At 49.4% G+C, this 20,311-nt stretch overlaps 1 long non-coding RNA gene across 1 annotated transcript in view; it reads right to left on the bottom strand.

The window, feature by feature from the left end:
• Window positions 1-402: 402 nt before the first annotated feature.
• Window positions 403-20,311, bottom strand: part of LOC137225484 (uncharacterized) — a 24,104-nt gene continuing 4,195 nt past the window's right edge. Inside the window, exons 2-4 of the long non-coding RNA XR_010943865.1 lie at window positions 8,996-9,214; window positions 3,987-8,065; window positions 403-3,112 (exon numbers count right to left, since the gene is read on the bottom strand). This is a non-coding gene — a long non-coding RNA (uncharacterized lncRNA). The remainder of the gene's footprint in view (window positions 3,113-3,986; window positions 8,066-8,995; window positions 9,215-20,311) is intronic.

The following is a 20,311-nucleotide window of genomic DNA, read 5'->3' as shown; positions in this document are numbered from 1 at the left end:
GTTCCCCAGCCCCGCTCAACACACACACACACACACACACACACACTCTTGCTGTCCTAATTCCTTGCCTGCATTCTTGAACCAACTTTAATCAGGCTGTCACCTCTACTACTCCCCCCAAGCAAATCTCAAGGTCGCCGGTGATGTCACTGTCGCTCAATGCAGAGCTCAATCCTCGATCGGCCTCTTTCTTTTTTTTTAATTAAAAGAATTTTATATACAATTTTTAAAGGTTACTTTCCACTTAGAGTTACTAAAAAACATTGGCTCTATTCCCCATGTTGTACGCTACATCCTTGATCCTGTCTTACACTCCAAATTTGTCCCTCCCCTCCCCCCATATTGCCCCTCCCCCTCCGCCCCACTCGTTTGTTCTCTACCTCTGTAAGTCTGCTTCTTTTTTGTTATATTCACCAGTTTGTTGAATTTTTTAGAGTCGACATGTAAGTGATAACATACAGTATTTGTCTTTCTCTTTCTGATTTATTTCACTTAGCATAATGCCCTCCAAGTCTATCCATGTTGCTACAAATGGCAAATTTTCATCCTTTTTTATGGCTGAGTAGTATTCCATCTTCTTTATCCACTCATCTGTCAATGGACATTTAGGTTGCTTCCATATCTTGGCAATTATAAATAATGTTATGAACGTCAAGGTGCATGTATTTTTCGAATTAGTGTTTTGGGGTTTTGGGGGTTTTTTTTTCGGATATATACTCAGGAGTGGAATTGCTGGGTCATATGATAGTTCTATTTTCAGTTTTTGAGGAACCTCCATACTGTTTTCCAGTTGGCCTCTTTCTTGACTCTGCAAGCAGCATTGGACACTGTGGATCACTCCCACCTTCTAGAACACTTCTGTTTACCTACCTCTCCTGGCCTATGTGATGCTTTTGTGTGGATTTTAAAAAGCCACTGCTCAGGGCAGATGCAACTCCATGGGCATCCAGCCCACGAGCAGAGTGAAGGTGGCCCCCTTCACCTGGAGCCTTTATGCAGTGCACAGACTGCACAACTGTACAGGGCACTTCTGCAGGACTACAGGCTGAGGGTGGGCCATCTGATAGCAAGACGTCAGAGGCACAGAACAGGGAACTCAAGCAGACCCCAGAAAAGGTAGGTGGGGGTAGGAAAAGGTTTCTGGAAGAAAGGCAGAATGGAGAAGGAGAGGGCATGTCTTCCGGTGGGAGAAGAGCTTCCCAGTGAACTCTCACTGAGCATCTGACCCGGTGCTTACGTGAGGGCATATTCTGGAGTAAGCCTCGTGATACATGTAACTTACTCTCACACGATTCAGCTCCATATCTATGTATGTATGTAAAGGGGGAGAGCAAAGGCTCAAGCAAACGGGGTCAAAGGTAGATGGACATTCTTTGTACTCTTCCCATACTTGCAATTTTCTGTCAATTTCAAGTGATTTCCAGCTAAGGTGCTCTTTTAAAAAGAGATCCGAAGTTGCCAGGGGCTGGGGAGGAGAGAGGGGTGAACAGGGAGAGCTCAGAGCATTTGCAGGGTGGTGACACTACTCAGTACAATACTGTTAGGGCGGATGCATGTCCTCCCACACGTGTCCTCACCCATGGAATGTACAACACTGAGGGACCCCTAACGTAAACCATGAACTTCGGATGATAATGATGTGTCAATACAGGCTCATCGGTGGTGACAAATGTACTATCTGGTGGAGGGTGGCAGGAATGGAGGAGGCTGTGCCTGTGTGGGGAAAGGGGGTATATGGGAAATCTCTCAATATCGCTGTGAGCTTAAAACCATTCCAGAAAAATCTCTTAGTTATTTATTTATTTTTAATTTATTTATTTATTTTTGGCCACGCCACGTGGCTCGTGGGACCTTAGTTCCCTGACCAGGGATTGAACCCGAGCCCTCATCAATGAAGGCGCGGAGCCCTAACCGCTGGGTCACCAGGGAATTCCCCAAATGTCTTTAAATTTTTTTTAAAAAGTAGCAGCGGCTGAACCCATAGGACACCCAGTTGACAACCTGGAGAGGCCACCTTCATGCAACCCCGGATGGACCGTGGCCCAGGACCGTGTGCTCTCAAGGGCCTGCAGCAGCAGATCAGCTTCTCAGAGGCCCAGGTCTCCCCTGCAAACTCTCCATCTCGGGCCTCCCCCAGCATGGGGCCCTCGGGGTGAGGCCGTGGGCTGTGGAGGGGCTGTGTGGACAGGAACCCAGGAACGCCCACGTAGGCGGGAACTGTGCGCAAGGAACAGTGGCCAGACGCCGCGTATCACTGTATTCACATCCAGGAAAGGCACCACTGCCTTGGGTCCCCACGTGCAGGCGTCTGGAGGAAGCTGGTCCAGAGGCCACAGCTGAGGTCTGGAGGCCGGGCTGAGACCTGCCACTTCTGCCCGGACTCGACTTGCTCAAGCCCTCAGACAGAGGCGGACGACCAGCCCCAGGACAGCATCTCCTGACCTGACCCAGGAGGACAGCCTGGCTGCACCTCCCAAGGAAAAATCCCAAAGGTGGCAGGAACGGGGTCTGGGCCAGTACAGGAGGGCAGGCCCACAACCTGAGCTCTACCGAGAACAGGCCCGAGGCTCCCAGGCTGACCTTCAGCGCCCGCTGCTTGGCCCGCTCGTAAGCCGTGCCGGGGAACCAAGGGATGGGCATCTCTTCCCACGTGCGGCCAGCCTGGGGCAGACAGAAGCCAGTGGACGAAGGCTTGGAGGAGGAAGACAGAACCCCGCCCAGCACAGTCACCACCATGTCTCTTTCCCCATTCTCAGGTTGAGGGTTGAACGTGGGCTCCCAACAGATGCAGTTTCCAGCTAATGTTTCCCTGCACGGTATATAAACATCGTAGCATTGGTTTTGACTCTTCGGTGCAAAAGTATTCGCCCAAACGAGTGATCTCACCGTTCACATTCCTGTGCATAGAAATATCCAAAGGAGACAAGCCTCCCGAAGCAACGCTTGCCAAAGACATCCTCTCCTAACATCCTTGTTGATGGAAAAATTAAGTGTCTGTACTGAAGGTTCAGCAGAGTCGGAGGAAGAATCCTTGTGTGACGGACGCCAGCACAGTCCCAGAAAACCTTCCTACGTCTTCTGTTTAAACAGATCGGGGGCTCATGCCCCAAACCTAAAACCCAGAAACGAAAAGAGTCAGGAAAGATTGCTCTGAAACTCTGTCTTCCTCTAGGCTTCTCAGGGGAGTAGAGTACAGGGCAAGAAAGTTTTCCCTTCTGCCCTTCTAGGTTCTTTGGCTGGTCTGATCATTAAATCCACATAAGAGAGATTCACGGGAGAAACAAGCAAAGAAAATGACTTACGTATGGGCAGCCAGGTAATTGAAGCTTGTATAACGTCTTGAGCTAAGGAAAGGGGTGGGGTCTGGGGACACGAAGGGGAGGAGGGGCCTCCACAAGGAAGGCAGAGGAGATGTTCGGAAAACAAAGGTTGCCCTGTTATGCAGGTAAGTTTCTCAGGTAAAAAGGCATCCCTGGTGAGCGCTCTCTTCCTGGTACCTTCCCCCTCTGCAACGTAAGCAGGCAGAGGGGGAGTATAGAAATTTTCCTGAATCTGCTGGGGGTTTGATTGCATTTAGCCCAAAATAATCACGAGAAAGTGGCATATTTTGGGGCGGCAAAACGTGCCCCCCTTCAACGGTACGATTTCAAAAGACGTCAGGACCCTGTGAACTTGAGTCTTCACACTTTTGAAGGAGAGCTTGTTTGGCATTCTCTGTTTTTCTCTTTAAGATGGATTTTATCGAGGTAAAATGTACAAATGATAAAATTTACTCACTTAGTGATATATATCTATATCAAACCATTATGTTGTACACCTGAAACTAATACAATGTTATATATCAATTATATCTCAATAAAAGCGTTCATCACTTGCAGGTGTACAGCTCTTCTCCGTCAACATATAGAGCTTTCCCATCACCCCAAGAAGTTCCCTCCTGTCCCTTCCCTGTCAATCACCTCCCCGCCTCAGCACTCCTGACTTACGTTCCTGTATTTTTGCCTTTTCCAGAATGTCGCATAAATAGAACCATACAGTACGTAGCTTTTAGTGTCTGGCTTCTTTCACGTAGCACAATGCTTTTGAGGTCGTCATGTTCCTGTCTCGGTAACCGTTTACTGCTGAGGAGGGAGTGTTCCGTTGTATGGAGGTGACACTACTGCTTTATCAAGTGCCAGGTGATGGCCATGTGGGTTGTTTCCAGTTTAGGTGATAAAGTTGCTAGATGTTTTCTCCTCTCGTGGGTAAACACCTGGGAGTGACACAGATGGCTCACGGGGGACAGCATATGTTTAACTGCAGAAGAAGCTGCCGACCTGTCTTCCAAAGGGGCTGGAACACTGCACATTCCCACCCGCTGTGTGTGAGTCCCACAGCCCCACAGCCTTGCTGACACCTGATACTGCGGGCCTTTAAAATGTTACCCATTCCAATAGGTGTGTAGGGCATCTCATTATGATGTTAAGGTTCGTTTCCCTAATGACTAATGATGTTGAGCAGCTCTTCACGTGTTCATTTGGGGTCTGTGTCTCTTGTCTGGAGTCCGCTCAGCCCATTTTTAGAAACGGAAGCTGCATTTTCTTATTCCGGCTGCTAATGAGTGGTGGGGTGGGAGGCATCTGAACCTGTCAGTTCTAATCATTTTCCTTCATGTCACCTTTAGGATGCCCTGAGCATCCCTGAGGTTCTGTAGGACACATGCAGCCAATCTGGGAAGGCTCCTCGGGGTAAAGATCCCAGTACCTGGGCACATGGGTCATTTGTGAGCACATGAAGTCCTCTCATGGACGCTGTAGGGATGGTTCAGTAAAGTGCCTCTCCAATTCTGTGTTCACATGCTCTCCTGAGTGGGAAAGAAAGTGTGGACCATGCAGCTGTTGCGTTTAGAATCCCCTGGACCTGTAGCCTGCCTGGTGCTGGGCCCTCAGGGGTGGCCGATTTCAGCTGGTCTGAACCAAGTTCTTCTGGCAGTGAAGGTCACAGGAGCCCTGTAGCAAGGCCACCTTAAGGCTCTAGACGGGAAGGGCGTGGCTGGACCTCTGGAACCGCATACACATATGCTAAGAAGGGGTTAGTCACCTGTCAATGGTGCTTTTGAAACCCATTCTGGAGGCACGAGCCCTACCATGGTCTGGGTGGGCAGCTTTCCAGAGCACGCAGAAGTCCAGGAGATGCACTTTGAACGCACGAATCAGCAGCTCATGGGAAATGTGACTTTTTTAAATGGAGAGCGACTGCGTGAAGTCGTGTGCATGCTGGGAACTCAAGGTAGGTTTCCTTGCGTGGTAGATACAGGCCTTCACCTGACAATGTCAGCGGATGCACCCACTTGGGTTTGAGGAAAGATGCAGTCGGAGGACCAGAGAACCAAGCCGGGGCCTGCAAAAGGGGTGCAGCGGAGCGGGCTGGCAACCAGGCAGGTGGATTTAGGGCTACTGACATCTCATGGGTGCGGGGCCAGGGATTCTGCTCAACCTTCTACAGTTCACAGGATGGCTCCCGCGCCCAGGAATGATTCAACAGCCCCCAGCACTTCCTGATTCACGTCCGTCAGGCATCCAGCCAGCCTGTGATAGATGTGTCCAGTGCACCGGCCCGTCATTGACACCTGTGGTACTCCAGGCCATTGCCATGCTTATGAATTGCCATGTTGTCATTAACTATCATTAATTCCATTGTATTTTCATCCTCATCAGAGAAAAAAGCAACAACGGAAAACGCAAAGGTAAGTGAAGAGGGCGTGAGTGGCATATATGCCTGATCGTTTGTACACAGGTGGGAATGAAGCGGAGTGTCTGTTGATGGCGCACAGTTACGGCCGCGCATCCGTCCTGCACAGACGTCGCGTCCAAGGTCTGAGAAACCCACGTGTCATTCTCTTCAATGGTGAGGCTTCTCTATTCGCATTCTCGCATTGTTCATTTTAACTGGGAGGTTTACAAGACCTTAACTCATTTTCAAAACATAAAACTAAATGAAAAACTAGATGAGTCATATGTGATGGTTAATTTTATGTGTTAACTTGCCTAGGCTGCTGTATCCAGATTTTGGTCAAACATGATTTTAGATGTTTCTGTGAAGGTAATTTTTTAGGCGAGATTCATATTGAATCGGTAGACTTTGACTAAAACAGGTTGCCCTCTGTATTGGGGGGGGTGGTCTCATCCAATCAGCTGAAGACAAAACAGGCCGGCGTCCCCCAAAGAAGAAGGAATTCTGCCAAAAACGGACTTTGCGCTCAAACTGCAACTCTTCCCTGAGTCCCCAGTCTGCCCGCCCACCCTACAGATTTTGGATTTACCAGCCCCCATAACTGTGTAAAATAATTCCTTAAAATAAATATTTCCCTCTCTCTCAATATACAACAGATATATAGATACGCAGACACACACACACACACCCTGTTACCCTGCTGATTATTGGTGACGCTTCTGTGGGGAACCCTAACACACTACATTTATTATTTTTCTTGTAAAACGGCACTTGTTTGAGATTTTTAAACGGCTGACACTTCATTATTCACATGACGTTGGCTATTCTTCCCTTCACAAAGGTTTTTTTTCCTTTTTTTCAGGATATCGAATATATTTCCCTGTGCTGTACAGTAGGTCCTTGTTGTTTATCTGTTTTTTATATAGTAGTTTGGGTCTGCTAATCCCAAACTCCTAATTTATCCCTCCTCCTACCCTTCCCCTTTGGCAACCATAACTTTGTTTTCTATGTCTGTTTCTGTTTCATAGGTAAGTTCACTTCTGTCATATTTTAGATTCCACGTATAAGTGGGGTATCATATGATATTTGTGTCTCTCTGACTTACTTGTATGATAATCTCTATGTCCATCCACGTTGCTGCAAATGGCATTATTTCATTCTTTTTTATGGCTAACATTTCATTGTGTGTTTGTGTGTGTGTGTGTGTGTATATATACACACACACACACACACACACACACATATATATATATATATATATATATATATATATATATATATACCACATCTTCTTTATCCATTCATCTGTCAATGGACATTTAGGTTGCTTCCATGTCTTGGCTACTGTAAATAGCTCTGCTATGAACACTGGGGTGCGTGTATCTTTTCAAATTAGAGTTTTCTGTGGATATACGCCCAGCGGTGAGATTGCTGGATCATATGGTGACTCTATTTTTAGTTTTTTGAGGAACCGCCATACTGTTCTCCACCGTGGCTGCACCACTTCACGTTCCCACCAACGGTGCACAAGGGCTCCCTTCTCTCCACGCCCTCTCTGGCATTTATTACTTGTAGACTTTTTGCTGATGGCCTTTCTGACCGGTGTGAGGTGGTACCTCATTGTACTTTTGATTTGCGTTTCTCTAACGATTAGTGATACTGAGCATCTTTTCATGTGCCTCTTGGCCGTCTGTATGACTCCTTTGGAGAAATGTCTATTTAGGTCTTCTGCCCATTTTTCAATTGGGTTTTGTTTTTTTTAAAATTATTGAGTTCTATGAGCTGTTTGTATGTTTTGGAAATTAAGCCCTTGATGGTCGCATCGTTTGCAAATATTTTCTCCCAGTCTGTAGGCTGTCGTTTCATTTTGTTTACAGTTTCCTTTGCTGTGCAAAACCTGTAAGTTTCCCTTCACGAAGATTCTGAATTCCACCAATACCTGGGTCACCGTGCGCATGCGTAGCTTGTATAATCACAGTGGTGAGTATGTCTGAAGAACAATGTTGAAAGTGGCTGTCCTGTCCGCCCATGGCAGGGGTCCATAGGCACGGAGACTGCCAGATCCAGCTGCCCGCAAGACACAGACAGAAGCTCAGATCACGTGTGTCTCCCTCCTGGGTACAGGGAGAAGGGAGTGGGAAACCAGCTCGGTTCGGAATGGAAAATGGGACGTTTAGAGGAGAAGGAAGCTCAGGACAAGTTGAAGCTGGAAAAAGCTGGACCAGAGTTAGAGGAACTGTGCAGTGAGACACAGGGGAAAGGGCTCCCCGCTGCTTGAAGCTGACCAGCAATTCCCAGCAGATGATGGTGCTGAGGACCAGGGCCTCCTATCCCGTGTTACGTTTCATAGACGCTAGAATGCAAAGGAATGCAATAAATATTCATTGAATGAACAAATGAATGAGTAAATCCCATAAAGTCAAAATATAAGACGTTTCTGTGCACACACGGGTGGGTTAATTCCTGTACTCTCCCCAGCTATTAACGAAACCTCACATAGGAGCAGCCAGCACCTGCTCTAACACATACTTCAGTGGTTGCCCAATGCTCATTTGTGAAATCCATTTTTAAAAATCTGCTATTTCAAGTGTCTGGAGTGAAAATAGTGTCCCCATCATTTTTAAAAGTTTCCACAAAAGGCAGTGTGGTGGGGTGAACCGTGTCCCCCTAAAGATATGCTGAAGTCCTGACCCCAATATCCGTGACTGTGGCCTTCTTTGGAAACAGGGTCTTTGCAGATGTCATCAAGTTAAAATGTGGTCGTTGTGGATGAGCTGGTCTGTAATCTAATGACTGGGGTCATAAGGAGAGAGAGAGATAAAGACACAGAGGACACACAGGGAGGCCATGTGACAACGGGGCAGAGATTGGAGTGCTGTGTCTACAAGCCAAGGAGGGCCATGGAGTGCGGCACCCACAGAAGCTGGGAGAGGCGGGAAGGACCCTCCCGTAGAGTCCGCAGAGGAAGCATGGCCCTGCTGACTCCTTGATTTGGGACTTGTGGCCCGCAGAACTGTGAGAGGACAAAGTTCTCTTGTTTAAGCCACACGGTCTGTGATGTATAGAATGAGTACACGTAAAATGGCACAGAACAAGGCTATGCCCTAAGAGCCAGTACTAGCAGTGAGCTGAACAGGAAACAAATTCTGAAACAAGTAACTCATACTCTTAGAGGTTTACATCATGCTGGGCACCTGTCCACTGTCTAACACTTGAGACTCACTAACTCAACCCTTCAACAACCTAGGGGGAGACCAAGGCACAGAGAGGTTAAGTAACTCACTCAAGGTCACACAGCTCATCCCTGGCAGGGTGGGGATGTGACTCAGTTTGGACCCAGAGCCTCCTTCTTCAGCACTAAGTGGTCCAGCATGTGGGCCTCTTCTGTCGCCGCAGCTGAGCCTCTGGATCTGGAAGCACGCTCTCTGCAGCACCGTGGTCTCCATACGAAGCTCCAGGGTTATTCCCAGTGAGACACTTTGCGGGCAGCACAACGCCTAGACTTGAAAGTGAGTCGGCCGTGTCAGGAGAGACGTGAGTGCCTTCACCGGGCAACTCTTCAGTGAAGAGCTACTAGGTGCCGTCACCACCAGAACCGTCAAAAACTCTGGGTCAGACCTGACCGCACACATTCAGCCCTTCCCCTCCGCCTCGCGCCCCAGCCCCGCCCTCCCACCTTCAGCTCCGCCTCCACCCAACAGCCCCCTACTCCGTCCCATCCCTGCTCCAGGCCTCCTGCTCTCAGCTGCCTTGTGCATGTTACCAGGCCCCACCCCTACATCTCTGACTGCGCGACCCAGCCCGACCTGGCCCTGCCCACCGCCATTAGAGCTTATGACTATCTCCCAAGTCCCATCTGCTCCCCCCACGTCAGTCCAATTGTGCCACCCCCAACCGCTGGCTGCATCTTCCTTTCCACCCTCATCCCCCACTCCTCCTCCTTGATCTTCATGCCTCATCTGGTCTCCAAGATCATGACGCTCCTCTCCGTGCCAGGCAGGATGCTAAACCCTGGGGCCGCAAGCAGAGAGAAAAGGTGCGGGGACAGGTGAGAAGGTATCTGCGAGTGCCTCTAAGTGATAAGTGCTGGGCCCCGAATGCACCTGAATCCCAATGGAACAGCGAGGAAAAACTACTTAGCCCTGTGCAGAGGTCAAGGAGGGCTCCCCAGAGGAGGTGACACCAGGTTGAGGCTGGGAGGATGGCAAGGAGCTGGCTAAGCATGAGGTGGGAGAAGGACATTGCAGCGAGGAGGAGGGAGAAGATGTGTGAGCTCCCTGAGCTGAAGTTAGCTCTACCTGATGGCATCTTGGCCCGCCTGCAAGCTTCAAAGGGCTGGAGAGACAGGCTGAGCTGCAACAGCCCAGCCTCGTGTGCCTTGCTAAGGTCCAGAGATGGCAGGACATCCCTAACTGCCACTGTTGAGTTGCACCCCGCTTTAGGTTCTATTCATACATAGAACATACGTTCCTGGTTCTCTTGCCAGATGCTTCCTCACCTCCTCTGGACCCAGAGAGACAAATAGCTTGGGGCCGCTCTGCTGGGGGCAGCCTCTCAGAGTTCTTGTGGGGTCACTGCCATTGGGACTGTGATCTTAGGCCCGCTGTGGACGTCCCACACAGTGCTGGGCATGTGTGAATGCGTGGGACCCAGCTTGGGGGTGGGGAGGCGGAGGACACAGGGACCCGTTGCCTGGCAACAACACCCCGCCCTCCCCCAGCCCAGCCAGACCTGGTGGTACCTACTGTGCCATAACTTTCCTCCCACCACCTGCAGGGTGACTGCACTTTGTCATCGTAATCCGTCCTGTGTATGATGCTGGTGTGGAGGCTTCACCCTGCCCTGTCCCTGGAGCCCCTTCCCCGCAATGGCTGATGACCCTGGAGGGACTTCTCCATCCCTGGATGAACCAGCTCCCAATCCCAGGGCGCTAGAGCCTGACTCCCGCCTGCTTATCCCCAAGGCCCTAAATCCACCTGCCTGGTTGCCAGCCCGCTCCGCTGCACCCCTTTTGCAGGCCCTGGCTTGGTTCTCTGGTCCTCCGACTGCATCTTTCCTCAAACCCAAGTGGGTGCATCCGCTGACATTGTCAGGTGAAGGCCTGTATCTACCACGCAAAGAAACCTACCTTGAGTTCCCAGCATGCACACGACTTCACGCAGTCGCTCTCCGTTTTAAAGTCACATTTCCCATGAGCTGCTGATTCGTGCGTTCAAAGTGCATCTCCTGGACTTCTGCGTGCTCTGGGAAGCTGCCCACCCAGACCATGGCAGGGCTCGTGCCTCCAGAATGGGTTTCAAAAGCACCATTGACAGGTGACTAACCCCTTCTTAGCATATGTGTAATACAGTTGAATCCCTTCCCATCCGAGACAAAAGCTACTTACTGGATACACTCTGCCACGTTTGGGAGTGTTAGTTAATTAATCTGGGATAGATTAATGCAGCCAGAGCAAAGATTTAACAGGCAGGGGTGCCAGGCTGTGGGGCAGTGGCCAGGGTAGAGCTAATAGCATGCACGAGGGCATGAGAAGGAAGTGGAAAAGGGGGAGCAGCGGTCTGGACTGGGCCCTGGGGAACACTTCCCTCCCTCTCCACCCGGCAAACCCAGGGAGTCACAGTGCCCTAGAATCACCCCGCTGGACGTTTTCATCAGTGACCATGCCTGCTGTCTTATTTCAGGCCCTTTCCATTTCCCATCGCAAACATTGCAGAAGACCCACAGCTCCCAGGCTCTTCCCTCTCCTCCCCTCCAGTCCTCTGCAGAACACCCAGGCTCACCAGCTGGACATGTCTCTCCCGATGGTAACATCTCTCACTCTGTCCTTGTCACCCAAGGGAAGGCATGGGCTCACAGAGCCCGCACCTGTCCATGCTCAGCCTCAGCCTCGTGGGCACCAGCTGGGCCCACGTTAGTGCAGTGTGGACTCCGTGAGGGCAGGAGCTTTGCTTTTCCTATTGATCTGTCCTAAGGGCTAGAAGAGTGCCCAGCATGAAGTAGGTGCAGAAGAAAGCAAGAGAGAAAGAAAGAAAGAAAGAAAGAAAGAAAGAAAGAAAGAAAGAAAGAAAGAAAGAAAGAAAGAAAGAAAGAAAGAAAGAAAGAAAGAAAGAAAGAAAGAAAGAAAGAAAGAAAGAAAGAAAGAAAGAAAGAAAGAAAGGAAAGAAAGAAAGGAAGGAAGGAAGAAAGAAAAAGAAAGAAAAGAAAGAAAAGAAAGAAAGAAAAGAAAGAAAAAGAAAAGAAAGAAAGAGAAAGAAAGAAAGATAAAGAAAGAAAGAAAGAAAAGAAAGAAAGAAAGAGAAAGAAAGAAAGAAAGAAAGAAAAAGACAGAAAGAAAGAAAGGGAGAGAGAGAGAGGGAGGGAGGGATGGAGGAAGAAAGAAGACAAGTAAGTGACCGTTGCGTTTGGTCCCGTGGAGGTCACCGCTGACCTTGGCAAGTCATGGAGACTCAGGAAGACTGGAGTGAACTGAGGAACACTCAGGGGGAGGGGTGTGAACAGAAATGGGGACACAGACACCTTCCAAGTGTCCTGATCATGCTGTATTTCATGTTGATGACCTCATGCACGCCATTGGCAAGTTGAGCTCCTTCAAGACGGGGCCTGAGCCTTGTGCATCTCTGCACCCCACCAGCAGCACAAGCACCCCCGCCCTTTGGCCCATGCTCAGTAAACTTACTCACTGAACACCTGGATAAAGCTGTTGGTGAGGGCTTCCCTGGTGGCACAGTGGTTCAGAATCCGCCTGCCAATGCAGGGGACACGGGTTCGAGCCCTGGTCTGGGAAGATCCCACATGCTGCAGAGCAACTAAGCCCGTGCACCACAACTCCTGAGCCTGTGCTCTAGAGCCCGCGAGCCACAACTCCTGAGCCCGTGCGCCACAACTACTGACGCCCGCGCACCTAGAACCTGTGCTCCGTAACAAGAGAAGCCACTGCAATGAGAAGCCTGCGCACCGCAAAGAAGAGTAGCCCCTGCTCGCTGCAACTAAAAAGAAAGCCCGCATGCAGCAATGAAGACCCAACGCAGCCAAAAATAAATAAATAAAAAATAAATAAAAGCTGTTGGTGAGAAACGTCACTTTTGCTCATAACCCATCAGCCATAACTGATGCCCCCTAATGGCAGGGGGCAGGACATGTAATTATCATGAGTGCCCTGGGGTGGTCGGAAGGAGACTCAGAGAGAAGCCCAGAAAGTCTCTGCTGCTCTGTAAAAGGGAACCCCATTCCATCCACTGTCAATGGAGCCCCCCTGGGGCCGGCGCCCACCTGCCTCGCGTCTTCACGCTGAGAGACAAGCGTGCTGAGGAAGACGTGGGCTCTGCCCTTGCAGAGCTCTGAACCTCAGCCTGGTGACAGGCATGTAAACCCACATTTCTTCACGAGAGGAGTGTCCCAGGCCCCCAGGTGTTGCTTGTTGGGAGGGCCAGAGAAGCAACACCCAAAGGTGGCCTTCGCCCTGAAAGTTAATTTAGAATTTCCTGATTGTCAATGAATGTTTATTTCCCCTGTCATTACAACTCCGTGGTCAAGTTTATAATTGCTATAATTCAGTAACAAATTTCACCACCAAAAATAATTTTGAGCTGGTGTGCATCAGGGTTACCTTGGGAAAGCATCAGAGGAGCAAAGCATCCCAGTGCCACGGATCAGACCCGCCCCACCTGCCATGGGTCGCTTCACACTCCAAGCTGTACCGCAGGAGCCAGGCACCGCCGCGGTGCTGACCTTCTCTTCAGATCCTGCACCCGGCGTCCCTAACAGGGCTTCGCTCAGAGCACATCCGGGAACTTCCCCCCTCGCCCAAACTTAATACGTCTTTACTTAGCAACATCTCCTAAGGTCCTACTTTTAAAATATTATAGATTTGTATGGAATTTCCTCGCATTTTTCTGTACGTGCCAATTTATAGGTTTCCCTGGCTTTTGTATTGCCATTATTATTTGCAAATGGGAATACGTGCAATTTTGAGCACATTACTTCTATCAATTTATTATGACACCTGTCGTATCACATGAGGGATTCTGTCTTTATTTCGTGACTTTTTTTTAATATGCGTCAGTGTTTTCTTTTTTTAATTTATTTTTTATGGAAGTATAGTTGATTTATAATGTGTAAGTTTCTGGTGTACAGCAAAGTGATTCAGTTATACATACATATATATATTCTTTTTCATATTCTTTTCCATTATGGTTTGTCCCAGGATATTGAATATAGCGCCCTGTGCTCTACAGTGGGACCTTGTTGTTTATCCATTCTGTGTATAATAGTTTGCATCTGCTAATCCCAAATTCCCACTCCACCCCTCCCTCACCCCACCTCCTCCTTGTCTGTTCTCTATGTCTGTGAGTCTGTTTCTGTTTCGTAGATAAGTTCATTTGTGTCGTATTTTGCGACACTGCAGTGGCTTCTCTTGTTGTGGAGCACGGGCTCTAGGCACGCGGGCTTCAGTAGTTGAGGCGCACGGGGCTTAGTTGCTCTGTGACATGTGGGATCTTCCTGGACCAGGGATCAAGCCCGTGTCCCCTGCCTTGGCAGGCGGATTCTTAACCACTGCACCACCAGGGAAGTCCCCGTGCATCATTGTTTTGTTGTTGTTTGTTTGTTTTTTGCGTTACGCGGGCTTCTCACTGCTGTGGCCTCTCCCATTGCGGAGCACAGGCTCCGGACACGCAGGCTCAGCAGCCACAGCTCACGGGCCCAGCCGCTCCACGGCATGTGGGATCTTCCCGGACCGGGGCACAAACCCGCGTCCCCTGCATCGGCAGGCGGCCTCTCAACCACTGCGCCACCAGGGAAGCCCCATCATTGTTTTTAAATCTTATATTCAGGATCACCCCAGGCTGATTCTGTTTCACCCCATGCATCTTGCTCGTCATTCTCACCATCTCCTCCAGGAACACTTTTATCTGCACTTATTCTAGATCTAGTTATTTTTCCCTGGAATAGCTTTAAGGAGTTCTTTAAGGAAGGAGTAGAAATGACAACAATAATACCTAATTCTCATTGAATGCTTACTGTATGCTAGGCAGCGCTAAGGGACCTTTATTGTCTCATTTAATCCTCACACGTGTCTCATTTAATCCTCATACATGACCCGCAGAGGTGTGGATTGCCAACGCTCCCGTCTGAAGGATGAGGACTGCAGGTTGCTGAGGTTACGTACTAATAACTTGCCCAGGGCCACCCAGTTATTCAGTGGAAGAGCTGGCATTTGAACCCAGGACTGATCAATGCCACCACCACACTCTCAGCACCGCCTACTCTGCCTCTTGGTGCCCTCCTTAATAAAAAGAAAAAACATCAACTCCCTGCATTTCTTGCAGTTGTGTCTGAGCCAGACCAGCCATGCCTATTAAAATCACCGCAGCTCAAGTTTTCTTTCACTGTGATCAGTGACAGTAGGTTCATCGTTCCTAATTGCAGAATTAAACCCTAGTTTCTCAGCGGCGGGAAGCTTCTTCATTTATTGTGCGGTTGACACCAAGTTGCAGACTTGCAGGCCTGTCAGTTTCAGTAACATCTCCACAACAGCTCAGCTATGCTTGGTGACATTTTGTTTTTATAATATGTCCAATGAGGCATCAATGGTATAATTTTTGCTTATTATCTCTTTACCGTTTTATACAGATTGGACCCTGCTAAAAACATTACCTGAGCAATTCTCTCCTGAAAGTTAGCTTAGACCTGCTAAAACAACTGATGGCTTATAGTATACTATAGTATGATTGTCTTGGTGGTCGCTTAGAGTTTTTGGTACCTGAGCTCAAAATAGGCCACTGACTCTAGCAGGCACTAAAAGGCAATGAAAACAGTGAGGTCCCCTTTCTTGCAGCACTGGGAGGGGATTTTAGTTTTAATTCAGAATTCTGATGAGCTAACTTCAAGCCCAGGAGAAAGATCAGAGCACTTAATTTTAGAATAATTATTACACTGCTGATGATAACAGTGGTGAGAGTATCTCAGTAAGCACGCCATCAGGACGAAATCAATCACTCCAGTCCATTGAGTGCAAGGGGAGGACTAAACTTGAAACGGAAATCAGATTTCAGAGGGATGCCCAAACGTTTTTTCACGCTTACCTCCCTATCACATACTCTGAATACTTTATTTTTTTAATTTAGTCGATTTTTATAAGTCAAAACTTCTTGGGAATGTTGCCAAGCATCCTCTGAGAATCCTAGACGTATCATAGCCAGCGATACATCAAGTGAATTAAATACGCAGGCTTGGTAAAACCTCAGATGACATCACTGTGGTTTTCGGTCATGGGTCAGCCTCAACTATCAACGTTCGAAGTGTTGAGACATTGGCAATGATTTGCCAACCTTGTTAAGAAAGCAAGCAAGCATAAAGGGACAGGGTATCTATTTTCAGAAGTAGTCATTTCACAGAGAACCAGACAGGGTACCAAATCAATAGAGTCACGTACTGAGGGCGGGATTCTGTCTAATGGAGGAAGCAGATCAAATCATTTGACCCAGTTTTTACGAGTGCTTCGTAAGCAAACTCCAAGTTCTATAATGTTTTATCAAGTCCAGCTCTATAGTTGCTATTTTAATATTAATTGGGGGGGAACTATTAAAGACGCTTAAATGTGTCAAATGTATAGCATAAAACATGACAAACATCAAAAGGCATTTGGAGGTGATTAAGTACAGTAAGTACTTTTAAAATCAAATTTAAATGCACGTTTGTATTTCTTTTTTCAGTAGGGTGACTCACGTTCTGGACCAGGGTCAATGACGCTGACTCTTACTAAAAGAAAAGGGGCAAAGCTTTAAAGTCTCCAAGATTTTTTTTAAAAAGGAAAAAAGAAAGAAACAAAAAACAGTGGCATCTCTGATCTTTTAAAAATGGCTTCAGGGTCAGGGCTTCCCTGGTGGCGCAGTGGTTGAGAGTCCGCCTGCCGATGCAGGGGACGTGGGTTCGTGCCCCAGTCCGGGAGGATCCCACATGCCGCGGAGCGGCTGGGCCCGCTAGCCATGGCCGCTGAGCCTGCGCGTCCGGAGCCTGTGCTCCGCAACGGGAGAGACCGCAACAGTGAGAGGCCCGCGTACCTTAAAAAAAAAAAAAAAAAAAAAAACATAAAAAAAAAATGGCTTCAGGGTCAGATCAATTTAGTCAGCGTTTTTAGCCCTCTGTTCACTCTGTGCACGGAAACACACAAAGCTGGAGGTCCAAATGGGACAAAGTTAGCCATTTGTGAATGTCCTGGTGAGAGACACCCCCATTCCGCTCGTAGGTACCCAGAACAAACTGCTGTTTGGGAAGGGCCGCCCCACCAATACCCTTTGCTGAGTTCGTTTTTCTCCCACAATCTGGTGTCTTGGTCTAGAGATCCAGAATGCCTGTCAGCTCCCTCGTGCCTGCCCTGGACCCGGCACAGCCTGTGTCAGGGATGAAGCTGGAACGCCTTGCTTCGTGGCCATTTACGGGAAGCGGGTGGCTGATTGATTCCAGAGCTCTCATTGTGGCACAGAGAGGACAGAGGCTGGCAGGGCCACCTCCTGCCTCAGGCCCGCCCTGCATCTGGGTCCCCGGGAGAGGCGGAACCGCCTGCCTCGGGCTCCACAGCTCTGAGCACACACGGGTCTCACAGCGTTTACACCTGGACTGACAGTTCACATCTATTTCCCCAGAGAGGATGCCAGCTCCTTGAGGGCAGGGACCACCTGGTATTCATCTTTGCAGCCCAAGAGCCTGGGGCACGGCGGGCACGTAAATCATAATACTGAAGGCGGGGAGGGTGAAAAGGAGAGATGGCCGAGGGGTGGATCTGATCCGCTTCCCCACACACCTCACGCTTCACAGAAAAAGTAGCTCATCAAGCACAGGCCGTGGGCTGCAGGTCCCTCAGCTTCCTGCTTCCTTCCAGGTCTCCCGGCTGCACACGCCTTTCTCCCTGCCCCGACCACCTAACCTCAGCTCTGGGCCCTGGGTTACCCCTCCCCGTTAGAAGAGAAAGAAGATAAGGGCCGACCAGTTAACCGTGCTTCCACAGATCTGAAATATTTTCGGAGCGGCTTATCTGCAGGTCTCAGCCTTTGCTGTCTGCCCTGGTCTGACCTCTATTGCTCCACGGCCTGGCTTTTACGAGCCTCGCCTTCCTGGGGCGTAGACGGCAGTGGTCATTCTAAAGCGCAGGGGAGCCGTGTGGGTCTGATCACGATTGAGGGAAGACATTTGTGCAGCAGCGGCCGCCATTTTTCACCCTGCTCCACGGCCTGGGGACATAGATCCATCTTCCTTTACCAAAGGAATCCCACGGTGCAGCTATTAAAAGAACTGCATTCCTCCCCATCTTTCATGAGAGCAGCTTATGGAAGGGCACACAAGAAAACCCATCTAAATCCATGTTCTTTTTTTTTTTTCTTGCGGTACGCGGGCCTCTCACTGCTGTGGCCTCTCCCGTTGCAGAGCACAGGCTCTGGACGCGCAGGCTCAGCGGTCATGGCTCACGGGCCCAGCCGCTCCGCGGCATGTGGGATCCTCCCGGACCGGGGCACGAACCCGTGTCCCCTGCATCGACAGGCGGACTCTCAACCACTGTGCCACCAGGGAAGCCCTAAATCCATGTTCTTGTTGCACGGTTCATAATCAAATACCCAGAATTACAACTGCTATTGAAAACACACACACACACACACACACACACACACACACAGAGTCCTCTCCCAATCTTGCCGAAGGCAAAAGGGCTGCTAGGAACTGGCGTTGAGGTGCTGACGTGATTCAGTTACTATCGGTGGCAACTGTCAGCCGAATTGGAGGACCTGGAGGTGTCTAGGTGTTTAAGGACCAGGGTGGTGGGAAGAGAGAGGAGGGGTGAGCAGGTCCTGCCTCTGAAGAAAAGAGCACGGCGGGCTGAAGCTTCTACTCGGGGGGTTCTTCAGTTCAGTACCCTCCCCTTTCTTACCATGATGTGCAAAGACCAGGCTTCTCAACAGTGAGGACACAGTGGAATTGACACTCAACCCAGCCCAGCCTCAACCATGCTCAGGAGAGAGCTGGGGCCCACCCAGTCCTGAGGCTCGCTGGCATCTCACATGGCAGACACCATGAGGGCGGTTGTCATGATCCATTCACAGAGAATCGAACGCTTCACCACTTCTCATTGCCTCCTTTTTCCTACATCATCATGTGCTTTTCAAAGACCTTCCCCCACGGCTGACATGGAAACAGGAACACTGTGTTCACGTGTCGTAGGTCAAATAGTAGCCTCCAAAAACATCTGGTCCCAATCTCTGGAACCTGTGATGTGACCTTATTATGGAAAAGGGGTCTTTGCAGATGTGATTAAGTTAAAGGTCTTGAGATTGGAAGATGATCCCTGATTACCTGGGTGAGGCCTAAATGCCGTCCCAAGTGTCCTTAGAAGAGAAAGGCCACAAGACAAGGAATGCCAGCAGCCACCCAAAGGTCAGAGGCCACCAAGAGATTCTCCCCTGTATCCTCCTGAGGGAGCGCGGTCCCGCTGGTACCTTGACTTCAGCCCAGTGATACTGACTTCAGATTTCTGACCTCCAGAACCATGAAAGAATAAATTTCTGCTGTTTTAAGTCATGCAGATTGGGATAATTTGTTAAAGAAACCACGGACAATGAATCCACCTCTCTCTACCTTAACCTGACTGTTTAAAGGGACAACCCCTCAGCTTAACAGGTTGGGCAAATTTGGACGTCTAGACACAAGTTCAAAATGAAACAGAGAATCACAGCCAGTTAAAACTTCGCACTTCCAGGGAATTCCCTGGCGGTCCAGTGGTTAGGACTCTGCGTTTCCACTGCCGAGGGTGCAGGTTCAATCCCTGGTCAGGGGTCTAGATCCCGTAAGCCACATGGCCCAAAATAATAATAATAAATAAATAAAAACTTCCCACTTCCAAATATGTAGAGGCTTATGTTTTTAAACCCCAATTTACAAAAGGGCTGTTTGGTACAAGATATACAAACAAGTCGAGTTATGGTATTACTGACACAGACTCAGACATCACTGTGATAGTCTCTGAGGGAAAACTGGCCATTGAGGGCAGATGGCCCAGGACACAGTGCTAGCGACAGGCCCAAAGCTCTGGGACTCACAGGTTCACAGGCACAGTCTCTGCACCAAGAGCCCACAAGTGAAGCAGCTGACCTGCTAGCAGCCGGTAACCGATGAATAATGTCACAGCAAAGCCACCGCAGCACAGGGGCAGGAGGCCTGGGGCTGAAGCTTGGAGGAGAAACGGGATCTGCCAGCAGGCTGAATAGGAAAAGGGCATCTGGGCAGTGCCGGTCCCAGCCATGCGTGGCTGGAGCAGTTGGTGCAGGGGGGACGCCCAGAGCCATCCCCACTCCACTTTGTAGGTCGTGCCAGCACTGAGGCCGCAGACAACATCCAATTTGCACTTAGAGAGATAAATCGGACTAAAAACGTTCTGGGTTGGCACGGAAAGGCGCAAACCCGAAGCAGGAACGTGGCTGAGTGGCTACAATGACTGGCCAGAGGCCCTGGAGCCAGGGAGCGGCAGCAGAAGGGCAGGTGAGGACAGATCAGGGGTGTTTAGAGGTAGATTGATAAGACTGAGTGACGGCTGAATGCAGACACTGAGAGAGAA

The sequence above is a fragment of the Pseudorca crassidens genome, chromosome 5, assembly GCF_039906515.1.
Source record: "Pseudorca crassidens isolate mPseCra1 chromosome 5, mPseCra1.hap1, whole genome shotgun sequence".
NCBI lineage: Eukaryota > Metazoa > Chordata > Mammalia > Artiodactyla > Delphinidae > Pseudorca > Pseudorca crassidens.
The sequence above is the reverse complement of the archived record's forward strand: the minus strand, read 5'-3'. Positions and strand labels throughout refer to the sequence as shown.